At 32.1% G+C, this 7093-nt stretch overlaps 1 long non-coding RNA gene and 1 pseudogene across 1 annotated transcript; one reads left to right on the top strand and one right to left on the bottom strand.

The window, feature by feature from the left end:
* Positions 1 to 3328: 3328 nt before the first annotated feature.
* LOC145611323 (PAN domain-containing protein At5g03700 pseudogene) lies at positions 3329 to 5340 on the bottom strand (annotated as a pseudogene).
* A 155-nt stretch (positions 5341 to 5495) lies between these two features.
* On the top strand, positions 5496 to 6112 carry LOC145611332 (uncharacterized). Its single transcript, XR_014106354.1, has 2 exons — positions 5496 to 5986; positions 6068 to 6112. It is a non-coding gene; the product is annotated as an uncharacterized LOC145611332 (long non-coding RNA).
* The last annotated feature ends 981 nt before the right edge of the window (positions 6113 to 7093 follow it).

The raw sequence follows: 7093 nt of genomic DNA on the forward strand, positions 1-7093 counted from the left end.
ACGCCTCAATTTTCAAATTTGAAAAGTTATAAGGTAAAAATTATTTTTATAACAAATTAAAGTTTTACTTGGTCCCCTAAAAGTCGAGTTAAGATAAAACACAGTCTCTTTACTTTGCCAATTATAGCACATTTAGTCCCTCATCTTTGAAATGAGGCAAAAAGGTCTCTCAACCATTCGTGCTTAAGCATTTCTAATAGAGGAATTTTCTAGTCAGCAAAGTTTAGGGATCTCAATGCCAATTACGCAAAAGTTCAAAAATTTCCAACGCTAAGTCAGCAACAGATTAAGGACTACACTTTTTTTTTTTTCAAGCAAAATTTTAGGGACTTGTTATATCACAAGTCAATTAATTAAATTAGTATAGCCAAAAGTTTAGGGATTTATAAAGTGAGTTATCTATCTATTAAGGAATTGACAAGAATAAAAATTGCTAATAAAATATGGTAATCATGATACATTATATATTTTTATCATTCCATTTCTTCCTACCTTTTTTTTAAATCAATTTTTGTACAATATATCCCAACTAAACTCGTTAAACACTTATCCTCATATATTAACTTTTCACATACCCCTTATATATTTCACACACAAAAATAAATTTAAATAAAAATAAATAAAAAAAAATGTAATGTGTTTAATGTTCTATTATGTGTTTTATGTTTTAAATGATAAAATGATTTTGAATTTTTTTGGGTTTTATGTGTGACAATTTTTTGGGTTTACCCTTTTTTTTTCCTTCTTTTTTCTTGTGTTAATCTCTAGGAGAAAATAATAATTGCCCAAAATTATTAACTAATTTAAATGTGTTTAACTGACGGAGTAAGAACTAAGAAAGAATTTTTCTTTCACTAACAAATTTCGTATATATCAAGATTTTAGCGAGATTTCTTAACAAATTTTAGTGAGAGAAAGTAAATGGTGATGATCATAAATTTACACTTAAATTATCTCACTTATATATTTTTATAAATAATTTTTACTAAAATTAAATTGGTTTTGTTGAAATTAAATTAGTTTAATTGAACTAAATAACACTAGCTTATGGGTTCTTTCAAAAAAAAAAACACTTATGGATTAAAAAATGATAATCACTCTTGTATGGGAGCGCCATGTGTCCCTATAGGTCCTTAAACTTTGGCCTATAGTAATTACGCTAGTTTAGCCTCGTGCGTTGCACGAATTAAGTAGCCATTATTTGTTTAAATAGTTGTCAATTATTTGAAAAAAAAAATCATAATCTCATTAATTAATTTTGCAAGAAGCATTGTATTGATTTAATTTTGAAATATAAGAGGAAAAAAAAAAAGGATGGTGTCAAAAATAGTTTAGGCGGATAATTTTTTAATAAGAAATTGACGTGTGTCCCTTAATGATGTCACCATGTTTTGTTTTAGTAATAGTTAATAGATTAGTCGTCTCACATAAACTTAAATTAAATCACTTAATTTTCATTTCTAATTTAATTAATGCCAACTCATCGGCTAAAGGTCCTTAAACTTTGCATTTAGAATCATTAAAGTTACTGCCACATGTGCACTAAGGTCCCTAAATCATTAGTTAGCTAATTTGTACCTGAAAACGAGTCATTGGTATTTGAGGGACCATTTTGCCTCATTTGAAAGTTGAGGGACTAAAATGCAACAAATACCAAAATTGAGGGATCGTATTTTACCTTAACTCCCTAAATGTTAAATGAAAATTTTGTTCCCCTAAAATATAATACAAAGTAATGATTATTCCATCCTAGAGAATACGGACACAGCACGTTACCTCTACAAAAATGAAGTACCATAGCTATATGCTTCATACAATTGCTTCATAGGCCTAACGGCCCTAAACTCATCACTCATAAACACTAATACTACTTAGAACAAATTCATTACATTCCAAACATCCACACACATTAGCTAGCTTTCATGAGTGATTCCTTTCACCAAGCAGCAACAAAAAATAAGTTGGTCAGCCATTAATACAACTTCAAAACATTAATTTATGAAAGGCAAACTTTAATTCTCTTCTAGAATTTTAGGCCAAATGTTGAAACAAGTTGCGTGGAAATTGAATATCTACTTGAAACCAACGTGAAGAGAGCAGTTGGGCAACGACTATCCATTTTTTAGGTTGACCCATTTATCTTTACTTTACTTTTTTATAATCGATCTCAATCCACTTTGCTAGACTACGAAAATAATATCGTCATTACATGCGTCATAACCCGCATGGGTGATTAACTTTACATTTTTAAGTGCCTCTACCAATGATTATTACCAAGTTTATCAATTGCTTGGTGTTATCCTTTTATAACGACAAGATCCACTACTCCATGACTTCCACTTCAGATCCCTCACGAGCACGATCCACAATTCTTCACCGTACAATTGGTTATACCTTATACAACGTATAAGTTTATAGACAATATAAACACATATCATAATTGTACATAAACTTTATGGCTCTATTTTATCTAATCATTTCCCAAATGTTCCATATGCATGTTTGTTTTCAATAATATGCATGACTTTGATTCTTTACTTATTATTACTCCCTTCGTCCTTTTTGATTTGTCAATTTTAAAAGAAAATCACGGAAATTAAGGTGGAGATTGTAAAATAATAAAAGTATATAGGAAAGTGAAAATTCCAACCAATAAAATAATAAAAGTACACTGGAAAGTGATATTTCCAATTAAAAAAAAAAGGTATTAAAGTACATGGAAAAGAGAAATTAAGAGATTCAAGAGTGTAAAACATTAAATTAGTCAAAAGTTGACACAAAGTTTATGGCAAATGTTAAGGTGAAATAGGAAGATGACTTTAAAAAGACAAAAAATTAAATTGAAGTGTAAAAGTCTTTTTATGTATCTTTATAATTATGAAAATATGAAATGTGACAAATATTGAAGGACATCCAAAATAACAAAAGTGACAAAAAAAGGGGGACAGAGGAAGTATTAATTTTCATTTTTTTGGGATGCACTGTTGCAGTGATGAACGAGTTTACGGTATATGTTATGCTTCTCATGGATTCGTATCTCAGAAATTCAAAATTATAAGAAATCATTTCCTTAGAACTAAGCACGAGGGATCAAACATGTAATCACTACTTTCACTAGCACATGTAGAAGAAAATCAACTTATCCATGTTCAACTTCTATCTGTATTAGTACTCAGGCTTATGATGAATATTTATTTACACATGGTATTTGTATTATTATAATGAAATTAAAGATACGGCTGAAATATTTGAAAGATTGGAAATAAAGTCAAACATAATACACAAAGAGACTGAATATTCAAATCAGTATATAATTGTCTCAACTTGCTACAAAGTCAAATGTAATGCATATTTTCCGAGGTCCCTAAACGGTGCAAATGCTCAATGATTCATTGTAAATGGACAATAATTGCAATTTGTACTCCAATCTAAAAATCTAACCCTAAATGAAGGAACAATTCCTATACAATGTAACCTTTCAAGCCAAATTGACAAATAAAATTGCAAAACATTTATCCTACAAATAGAAAGTACTAAGGAAAAATAGTAAATCTAAAGTCAATTAATTGTATTATCTATTACTTAATTCAACAGATCCGAAACTAGAGGACCCTAAATCTTTATATGATCCGGAAACATTAACATTTTCATCCTCCAAGATTCGATTTTTAATTCTTTTCTTCCTCTTTGATATCTTGTAACCTCCAAACCCAACAACTAATCCAAGCACAATAATAGCTCCACATAAAAGTCCAATACCAATTCCCAATCTTTGGTCCTTTTTCTTCTTTGCACCTTCCAAAACTTTAAAATACCCTATCTTATTGTCATGCCCTACCTCTAGGACAGTTTGTATAGGGTAGTCCATATTGTAACAAAACCCAGAAGCATTGTTGTACAACACTCCCCAACAGGTGCAATTTACCATGCATGACTTCTCACACTCCTCATACGATGTCGTTTTGGTTTGCGCCATTAGCTCTTTGTATGGGGGCTCGACACCTGTCCTCCTTAGCTCTCTAAACTTTATCACTTTACTTTCACATAGGTCCCCAACCTCTTGCTTTGGGTAACACTCCCCGGTATGGGCCTGGGTTTGGTTGTCTAAACACGAACAACCAACCCCAGGCTTACAAAGCCCGTACAATCCACACGGACTAGGTAAATCACATGTCTCAGGTATGGCTTGATAGTCTAAAACCCAACTCGACCCAGACCAATAGTAACCTTTTAAATTCCCATCATTTTCTATCCTAACTCGTCTAGGTCCAGATACAGACCTCTCGTAACTATAAAAGGTTTCTATATCAACAGGTGTGGACCCATTCTGGTAAATCCCCATAAAACCATCTGAGCTTATCCGAACCAAAATGGGTCCCGACCCTTCAACAATACTAGCCCTAGCTTGCAAAGCACGACGCCGATAATACATTTGATTTGGATCCGAACCCGTAGGTTTGAACTTGGCATACATGCCAATAAAGTTAGAACCTAAACGCATAGTATAGAGCCTATTTGAGGAAACTAATGACATGGCAGAAGTGAAATTCTGATTTTCCACAAGGGTATCAAAGGGAAAGTCAAAACTTTGCCATAAAACAAACGAAGACTTCTTCCCCTTTAAAATTCTCAAGTTAGGTGCACTACTTAGAACAACACTATCACCATCAGTGTTCGTGGACCAAGATACCCCTGAATCATGATCACTAAGTACGAAGCTGCCATTGAAAATGAACCCAGTCGTTTTACCCCATCGAGCTAACCCGGCCGAATTCGCCTGCCAGAGGGACACACCAGATGGCACATGGACTATTGCAAGAGCTAGTTGATCTTGGTTAACTCGGAGAAAACTGAGTGAGAAATTACCACTTGAATCACTCAAAAATGGCTGGAAATTTTTTACTGTTGGATTTGGAGTTATAGTGAACCCTTTAAGTAGCTCTTGAGATGTTGTTGCCTTTGATTCTTCAGCTAAAAGGGTAAATATTACAACAAGGAAAGGGTAAATTATAGGAGTAAATTTCATCATTTTGTTGATGAATTAGTGCTTAAATTGAAAAGAGAGAAAATGAAGTTGAAGATTGAGAAGAAAACAAGCCATGTATGTGAGAAAAGATGCATAAATTAAGGGGTTTTAAAGTGATGAATGTTAGTGTTTGGTTGGTATATATTTAGTGATTTGTAGTGTGGTGAAGTTAGGCAGGTAGGATTGTAGAAATTGAATAACATCAGTATACTTGATCACTAAACATAGTAACATGTACAAAGTATATGTAAGGTAAGGTTTGAGATCTTTGACTTTATTCTACTAGTTGCATTTTTGGTGGGTCGTATATAATATCAATACTTTTAGATTGTGTTGTATATAAGAATTGTTATTTTGATTTTGAGATGAATTATTGGATTGTAAACATTAATGCTGGTTGATAATGACCTGATAGATGCAACTTTTCTTAAGAAACATAAAGAGTTAATATAAATTGAGAGTACTAACGTTTGGGAGAAGTTGCACAAAAGGGACTCAAGTTTCAGAAGTTGCACATAGGGTACTCAAGTGAAACTTTACCTTCTACAATAGGTTAACCCAACTTTAAAAAAAAAAAAGGAAAAAGAAAATTCTGACATAAAGTCAGAAAGTACTAACGTTTGTAATTGTTTTATTTTTTGAGCAATTAAAATATTGTCGTTTGAACTCCAAGAATAACAGACTTCTATTTAAATTCCTCTCCACAACCATCTTCATCAATTTTAATTTTCTGCAAAAAAAAAAAAAAAAAAAAAAAAAAAAAAAAAATCAGAACAAGCTATTTCATAAAATTACAGGAAAAATTATAAATTTTTAGAAAGAACTTGTAACATGTCAAGGATTGGGAAGGTGTTAGTTGAAGGAGAGCAAACTGTCTACTCCTTCGGCCAAGACCAGTACCCTATGTCAAGCCAGCAGCAGAGCCAAGACAGCAACACCATTACAAGTCAAGCATTGCAGGTAATAACAACATTGACATTATTCAACTTTAGTCATTCATTTCTAGATAAGTTCATACACTCATTTTATTAATTTTTACAGGATTTAGCAAAGAAAAAGAGAAACAACAAGAACTAGCAACACAAGGTACATTTTCATGTTACATTTTATCAATTCTTCATTGCATACCAAATTCGTTGCTTAGCCTTGACATGTTACAAGTTCTTTCTAAAAATTTATAAATTTTCCTGTAATTTTATGAAATAGCTTGTTCTGATTATTTTTTTTTTATTTTTTTTTTATTTTTTTTTTTTTTTGCAGAAAATGAAAATTGATGAAGATGGCGGTGGAGAGGAATTTAAATAGAAGTCTGTTATTCTTGGAGTTCAAACGGCAATATTTTAATTGCTCAAAAAATAAAACAATTACAAACGTTAGTACCTTCTGACTTTATGTCAAAATTTTCTTTTTCCTTTTTTTTGTAAAGTTGGGTTAATCTGTTGTAGAAGGTAAAGTTTCAGTTGAGTACTCTATCTGCAACTTGTGAAACTTGAGTCCCTTATCTGCAACTTGTCCCAAACGTTAGTACTCTCAATTTATAATAACTCGAAACATATATATTGAATTGTATTCTACCTTTTCAAAATGTAATAAAATACTACCTCCGTTAATTGTTATCTGCAACTTTGGAATATCTTATATCTCTCAAATAATACCCCAAAGTTGCAGATAACAATTAACGGAGGTAGTAAATATAATTACAACCAAACCATTACAAGTAGAATCGCACGAGTATAAAACTTCCCTCAAGCAACACTATATAATGAAACAACACATCGCTCCCATTTTACATACTAACGCTCCCATTTTGACTTGAATGGACAAATATGCCCTTTATGCAATTTGTGTTATAAAAATGACTTTGTTCCCCATATGGACACATTATATGAAACGGTCCCCTCACATTACGACGTTGCTATCCCGAGTCCACTAAATCGGTCCCCACGACCTTAAAACCAAATCGGTCCCCACGACCACCTTAATTTATTTTATTTTAAAAAAAATTAATCATAAAATTTTCCGACGGGTCTTGGGTCATGGACGACGAGTGGAACATTCGTACGCCGG

The sequence above is a fragment of the Chenopodium album genome, chromosome 3 (genome assembly GCF_948465745.1).
Source record: "Chenopodium album chromosome 3, dcCheAlbu1.1, whole genome shotgun sequence".
Taxonomy (NCBI): domain Eukaryota; kingdom Viridiplantae; phylum Streptophyta; class Magnoliopsida; order Caryophyllales; family Amaranthaceae; genus Chenopodium; species Chenopodium album.